Raw genomic sequence first — 8630 nt, 5'->3', positions numbered from 1 at the left:
TATGCATTGGAGAATGTATACTGAATGACCCGCCATGAGAAAGTATCATAGATCGTTATATGAGTGTCATATACTTTCTCATGTAGCTATTAGTATGACTACTAGTCCTTGGACTTGAAGTCACCATAGATCCCTACATAAGGAGTTATGTACTTTGGCTTCGTCAAACATCACCCGTAATTGGGTGGACTATAAAGGCAATTACTGGGTATGTAACGAATTATGCAGAGGGATGTGAGTGATGTAGATGGGATCTATCCCTCCTATATGATGGGAGAGACATCGATATTCTTGTTAGAGTGAGACCACGAAGTGCATGGCCATGCCCAAATGAGTCAATATGAGATATTGAGCTCATTTGATTGAGTGAGTCTACTTGGAGTTCAAGATTTAGATTGGTCAGAGGATGACACGGTCTATGCCTCACATTGATCAATCTAGATGTCTAGGATAGAAGGACACTTGTCATATATTGTGAGGAGTTACAATTAGTAGTCACAAGGTGATGTTGGATCTCAACATTCTTGTAACTTGGGAAGTAATGATGTGTTGCTAGGTACCGCTCATTACTTATGCTCCTAAATGGGTTTAGGGACGTTGCCAACGTTACAAGATCCTAATGGGTCACACTCTAAGGACAATTAGATGGAGATTAGGTTCATATGATGAACCAAGAGGATTATATTCATATGATGAATCAAATTGGATTAAGAGTAATCCTAATTGGGCTAATTAAGTTGGACTCAAGTTGATTCATGTGTTCAATGAGTCTAATTTAGATTATGACTCATTGAATCAATTTAATTAAATGAATTAGATTCATTATATTAAATTGGCTTGAATTTGATGATTGGATTAGATCATCCATGAGAGAGATTAAGTTAAGTTTGACTTGACTTGAGAGGAAGAGCAAGAGTCAAGTTTGACTTGACTATTTGCCACCTCATTTGTGAGTTGACATTAAGTGGCCAATGATGATGTGCCACATCATCATGTTTAGCACATGTGTGTGCCACATCATGGAGGTTACAAGCCTCATTTCCATTTAATGTGGCCGGCCACATTAATTGTAAAGGAGTTACAGTTGTGGTTGGCCACTCAAAATGAAAGGGAATGAATTTTTCATTCAATTGGTATTCATTCTATCTTCTTCCTCCTAGAGCTCTCTCTTCTTGCTCTCCCTCTCCTCCTCTTGCCGTGACTGATCAAGGGTGCTAGCACACCTTTGTTTAGTTTTTCTCCACCCATTTGTTCGTGTGGATACTTCTAGAGGATCGTACGCTTGACGATCTCGAGATCCGGCACTTCCTTGGACGAGCGGGATTCGTAAAGGGCACGCATCAAGAGTAAAAGGTTTTCTCCTTGTAAATCTAGTTTAGAACTAAGTCTAAGAAACTCGTACTCGTAAATTTTATTTTATTTTACTTCGCACGGATCCGGTGGCTGGGGGTTTCGGGGTTTCCGTGACGCGAAAAAGCGGTTTTCACGGCTCGAATGACCCAACAGAGCCTTGATGAACCTCCTGTAAAATAAATTGTATATCTTCTGTGATAACACACTTTAGCAAAGGTCGGGAGAAAGCTCTTTTATATAACTGCTCCCCTATCATAGTATATTGAGCAGCTCTCTTCTTAAATATCCTTGCTTGTTCTGCATCACTGGGAAGAATGCCCTGTTGTAAGTACAATATGATTTGTGCCCTCTAGTCGCCCTGTAGTTTTACGTCAGCTTGTCTTTCAATACAAGATATTAACAGAGTCTGTTCCACTGGCCGATCCAAATTCCATGGTGTTATAGCAGAAGCTAAGTTAGCTAATTCATCTGCTACCTGTTTTCGGACCGAGGAACTTTTTGTATATTCACTTCTTGAAACTGAGACTTCAACTTATCAAATGCCTCAGCATATAACTTGAGCCTGTCATTATTAATTTCAAAGTTACCTGATAGTTGTTGGGATGCTAATTGAGAATCAGAATAGATGAGGACCCGAGCTGCTCCTATATGCCGAGCGGCCTGCAATCCAACTATCAATGCTTCATATTCTACTTCATTGTTAGTGGCTCTATAATTCAACCTGATAGAAAGTTGGAGTCTGTCTTTCCTTAGAGATATGAGAAGAACACCAATTCTGTAACGCCCGCCCTCCCTGCTAACCCTAAGGGACGGGGCTACGATACTCTATGTACAAATTTTTCTTTTTAAAACAACGGAAGACTTAAAATAATTTTCTTAGTTTAATAAAACCTTTTCTTTTGTTTTTCTTTTCATCAAATCTGAAATACACTATCATGGCATCAATAACATGATATCAAAATTAGTAGAAACATAACATCAAGTCACACATACGGTACTACAATTCATGATACCAAATCATAGTTCTTTAAAAGTTTTTAAAGCAGGTTCTTATTTGGTTGCCTAGCCACTGCCACACACACCTCCTTGCCTCTCCTGCTGCTCCTTTAGCTCATCCAACTTTTTCCTTTATCTGTGGTACAAGGAAAGTAAGCTATGAGCACTCATGGCTCAGTAAGTTCCTTTCCTACTCACTAAAACCGAAAATCATCACATGATCAAAGAATGTCTCAACATAACATGATCTCAACTAGTCATGGCATAACATATCATACTCTTTAAGAATATCATGCAACATAACAAAATCATAACTAGTCATGGCATATCATCTCTTAAAGCATAGTATGAAACATAACATAATCATATCTAATCATGGCATATCATAGTATCGTCATAAGGTGGCATGGCATATCAAGCTCTTAAAGCATAGCATGAAACATAACATAATCGTATCTAATCATGGCATATCATAAATCATAGCATCATCACAACATGATCATAAGGTATATGCAATATTATTTTGAAAACATGTATCCGAAAAACATGTGTATGTCTCATGATCTTTAAAACCATTTCTTCTTACATATATACTTGAACATAATATCAACATAATCAAGGCCCCGGCTTGTACCACACATAGATAAATCACGTAGATATGCGCGCTTCCTAAGTATATCCAAGGTAGCAAGTCTTGAATCATACTAGGAATTAGGTCCGGATCACACAACCATAGACCTAGGGCGTACTAAGGAGCCCATCCCTTTGTTTTTACTAGCCTGGATCACACAGCCAAAGGCCTAGGGGCTGATTAGGAGCCCACCCTTGGTACAAGCCTTACAAAGTAAAGTAGCATGTATAAAAATGCATCATTTAGTCACATAGCATATCATAGAAGTATGCATCACTTAGGCATACGTTATGTAATAAAAGTATGCATCACTTAGGCATACATCATATCATAAATAGTATGCATCACTTAGGCATACATCATGTCATAAAAAGTATGCATCACTTAGGCATACATCATGTCATAAAAAGTATGCATCACTTAGGCATACATCATGTCATAAAAGCATGCATATTTTCACCACATAGCATATCATGAGAGCATGCATATTTTAGGCACATAGCATATCATCAAAACATGCATATTTCTATCCACATAGCATATCATGAAAGCATGCATATTTTTAGCACATAGCATATCATCAAAGCATGCATATTTCTATCCACATAGCATATCATAAAAACATGCATACTTTTAAGCACATAGCATATCATCAAAGCATGCATATTTCTATCCACATAGCATATCATGAAAGCATGCATATTTTAAGCACATAGCATATCATCAAAGCATGCATATTTCTTTCCACATATCATATCATGAAAGCATGCATATTTTAAGCACATAGCATATCATCAAAGCATGCATATTTCTAAGCACATATCATATCATGGAAAGTATAAATCACAAGCATACATGTTTAAGCATAAGGGTGTATCATGTGATTATACTATCATAAGAAACATGGTAACATAATTAGCTTGGGTTCTAAGCTTCCTAATCCCTTGGGTTCTTATCATGGCCGAACCCCCCTTAGATCTCAATTTAGCTAAAAACAACCTCCAAGCATGTGGAACCTAAATTATCATCACATCAATTTCATAGGAAGCATTATAAGCATGATTAACTTGGTTTCTAAGTTCTCCAAGTCCCTAAACTTCATGTGGCCGAACCCTATCAGGTGTGAAACAAGGTCCCAAATGTCATGAAAGCATGGAAACCTTAAACCATATTTATAGCATTTTTTCCAAGTAACATAGTAAGCATATTTGAGCTAGTTCCTAAGTTCTTCAAGCCCTTAACATAGGTCATGGCCGAAATTTAACAAGTATTCATTAGGGCTAAAAGCAAGCATACAAGCATGTGAACTTGAACTAACATCATGTATAAATTCATAATAAGGCATCATACAATGGGTATGGCCGAAACTTACCCTAGCCTCATTTTAGGTCATTAAACAACATATAGCATGAGAACTTTGGCTTTCTACTTATCATATTTCATGTAGAGTGACATGAGCATATTTAATTTTTGTTCTAGGGTTTCTAGGGCATCTATCCCTTCATGGCCGAAACATACAATGGTCCATTTAGGTCATGGAAAAATTATACAAGCATGTGACTCAATCAACATATTATCCTATTCCCATAAGAAGCATTTTTAACACAAATGGTTTCAACTCTAAGGCCTCTAGGTCATTTAAACCCTACTTGGCTGAGACTCATCAGTGTTTAAATTTGCTTCAAATAGCCTAAAAGCATAGGAAGTCATACAAGTTTCATAGCATGTATAAAGACAAGCATAATAAACATACATGTGAATTGTGTCTTAGGCTTCCTAGGTTTCTTTCCTTTTTCTTTTATTTTTCCACATGGACGAAACCTACCAATCTCTGAACTAGGTTTTAAGTGGCCTAAAGCATGGAAAACCTAAGTAAGTTTCATGGAAAAAATTACTAAGAACATCATATACAAATTTGGTTCATAAACAAGCTAGGACCCTTGTGATCTTACATGTCATATATTATGTAACTAAATTCTCTATACCCTAATTAAGCATGAGAGCATGAAACAACTTTCATATCTTAATATCATAGAGGTCTTGAGCATGTTAAAATTTTGTTTAAGCTTTTCTAAGCTATCCATCTTATCATGGCCGAAAATCTTAAATGAAGAGTTCATGAATTTCTAGCAATATTCAACATGCAATTCTTTAAGAGAACTCTATATTCTATCATATAAACATGGTTACTTAAATTTAAAGGTCTTCCTAACCCTAAGATCTTTTCTTGGCCGAAACATATGAGTGGATTTCTTTTGGTTCCAAGTAACTTTCAAGCAAGAAAAACCAATAAAAGACCCTTAGTAATTCATGGAGGGAATCTTGTACTAGTTTGGTTAAACAATGATTTCCCTAACCTCTTTAAAATATTTTTGGCTGAAATTCTAGGGTTAGGTACTCCTCTGACCAAGCATCATATAGGTATAAAAACATGAAGGAAAACCTTCCTACATAGCATAGAAAAATATCATGAAATGAGGACTTGTTTAAAAACTTCCTAGGTTTGAAAACTCTTCTTTGGCCGAATTTTTCTTAAATTCTATTCTAGGTTTTCTAATCCTCATAAAATCTGAAAAGCACATAAAACACCTTGTACCACAGGTGAGGGGAAGCTTACATCCTTTTCGCTTGTGGATCTAAGGTGTGGTGATGGAAGAAGTAGCCTCTTCTTTTAGTTCCCTTCCCTTGATTCCTTGCTAAGTCCTCCTTGTATCTTAGGCTTTCTTAGGAGAAAACCTTGGCTTGGGCTGAAGATGGAGGAGAGGGGACTGAGGGTTCGGTGAGGGAGAGGAGAGAATGAGAGAAATGAGAGAAAAATAAAATCTCCTCTTTACATACTCTCTTTTATGTTAAGGGGGAAGAGGTAGCAAAATTAGTTTTTGCTTTCCTTCTCCCTTAGCCCTTTTTTTTATTTTATTTTATTTATTTTATTTTCTAATTTATTCTCATCATTTATGATGAGAACAAGGGGGAATGAATCCCCTTCATTCTCCATTTAATTGTCACGGCAAGAGAGGGAAAAGAGAGAAAGGGAGGAAGACAAGTTGCCTTTCTCTTGCTCTTTTCTTGCTTTCTCTTCTTAGATCTTTACTCCTATCTTTATCATGCATTCCCTTTCCTTGCTATCAATATCTTCTCTCTATCCCAATTGGTTTCTACTAATTAATTCTATAAATTATAATATAAGAGGTTCAAGGTTCAATCCTTGACCTCCTCTTCTTTTATTTCATTTTATTTCTTTTTGCTTCAACTTACTTCTTATTATTTTTCTAAAGCAAAATTCGTCATTCTCTTATTTATCTTAAAAGCTTAGTGGGTGTTACAAATTCCGCTACCTTGTATGGTTGAGGAGCCATCCACATAAACTTTCCAAATATTTTCTTCCTCAGGGCCTTGAACTTCTATAATGAAATCTACTAGAGCTTGTGCCTTAATGGCCGAGCGAGGTTGATACTGTATGTCATATTCACTAAGTTCAGTCGTCCATTTGATCAGCCAACTTGATTCCCTTGGGTTGAGTAGCACCCGTCCGAGCATATTGTTGGTCAATACCACAATTTCATGTGCTAAGAAATATAGGCGCAACCTCCGAGCAGTTAACACTAATGCATAAGCCAACTTCTCTAGTGTAGTATATCTACACTCAGCACCTTTTAATAAATGGCTGAAAAAATATACAGGTTGTTATTCTTTCCCTTCTTGCCTAACTAATACAAAGCCTACAGCATTTTTGTTAGCTGACAAATAATCCAGAGGGTCTCTCCTACTATAAGCTTAGCTAATACAGGAAGGGTAGACAAGTAATCTTTTAATTCTTGGAAGGCCTTATCACATTCCTCATTCCACTGAAATTTGTTTGTCTTCAAGAGTATTTTAAAGAAGTGGAAGCTACGATCGGCCGACCTAGAAATGAACCTAGACAAGGCTATAATTCGGCCAGTAAGTCTTTGAGCTTCCCTCATGTTGCGCGGCAGCTCCATGTTCTGAAGTGCCATGACCTTGCTCGAGTTGGCCTCTATTCCTCGCTCGGACACTATATACCCCATGAACTTTCCCCCTTTTGTTCTGAATAAACATTTGCTCGGGTTCAGCTTGAGCCCATATTGCCTCAATGTCTTGCAGGTCTCCTCTACATCCCTGCACAAATCAACAGCTTGAAGAGACTTAATTATGATATCATCGACATACACTTCCATATTTCTTCCAATCTGCCTCTGGAAAACCTTATTCATAAGCCTTTGATAAGTTGTTCCTGTATTTTTTAGTCCAAAGGGCATAACATTGTAACAATAAGTACCTTCAGATGTTATAAAACTGACCTTTTCTTGATCCTCCTTAGCTAGAGGGACCTGATGATAGCCCTGATAAGCGCCTAGCATAGAGATGTATTCACACCCAGCAATAGAGTCTACCAGTTGATCGATCTGGGGTAACGGATAATAATCTTTTGGCAAGCTTTGTTGAGATCCCGAAAATCAATGCATACCCGCCATTTGTTTCCTGGCTTAGAGACTAAGACCACATTAGCTAGCCAGCTAGAAAATTGTACCTCCCTGATGTAGCCAGCCACCATGAGTTTAGTTATTTCTTCCTTGATGATTTGGTTTTGCTCTGCGCTAAAATTTCTTTTCCTTTGCATGACCTGCCGGGCATCTGGAAAGACATGCAAAGAATACTCCATTACTGTAGGAGAAATGCCCGAGACCTCCTTGGGCGTCTAGGCAAACACATCATTATTTTTCTTCAGGCATTGCACCAGTTCGGCTTTCAGAGTGGGATCAAGATCAGCCGCAATATAAGTAGTAGCTTTAGGTCAACCGGTCTGAATCTGGACTTCTTCCTTTTCTTCATAAACCAGAACAGGCAGCTTTTCCTGAATGGCATTGACTTCCATTCTTTGAATTTTTCGAGCAGCATTCGCTTCAGTCCGATCCATCTCTACATAACATTTTTGAGCTGTCTTTTGATCACCTCGCACTTCCCCGACCTGGTCATCAACAGAAAATTTAATTTTTTGATAGAAAGTAGAAACGACCCCCTAAACTCATTTAGGGTCGGTTGACCCAGTATCACATTATAAGAGGACGGGGCATCCACCACCATGAAATAAGATCTTCTTATTCTCATTAGGAGCTCCTTCTCTAAAGATATGGCCAACTTTATTTGACCAAGCGGTTGTACTTCATTACCCGTGAATCCATATAGAGGAGTTACCATCTGTTGAAGTTCGCTCGGGTCGATCTATAATTGATCAAAAGCCTTCTTAAAAATAATATTGACAGAACTACCAGTGTTTATAAAGGTACGAGAAATAGAATAGTTGGCTATCACGGTCTTGATTATTAATGCATCATCATGTGGTATTTCTACCCCCTCAAGATCTCTAGGTCCAAAACTTATCTCGGGACCAGCTGCTCGTTCCATCCTGCATCCCACAGCATGAATCTCAAGTCTTCGTGCATGTCCTTTTCTGGCCCTATTAGAATCCCCATCAGTGGGCCCGCCCGCGATCATACTGATATTACCCCGGGTGGCATTACTCATGTTTTCTTCTTGTCGGGTTGTCATGGCTTCAAACGGAGTCTTCTCTAACACCTAACTTGTACCAGCTGGGGTAGGTAATGCATCCTGCCGAGCCTCGACCGGGCGA

Source organism: Zingiber officinale, chromosome 4A, assembly GCF_018446385.1.
Source record: "Zingiber officinale cultivar Zhangliang chromosome 4A, Zo_v1.1, whole genome shotgun sequence".
Classification (NCBI taxonomy): Eukaryota; Viridiplantae; Streptophyta; class Magnoliopsida; order Zingiberales; family Zingiberaceae; genus Zingiber; species Zingiber officinale.
The sequence above is the reverse complement of the archived record's forward strand: the minus strand, read 5'-3'. Positions refer to the sequence as shown.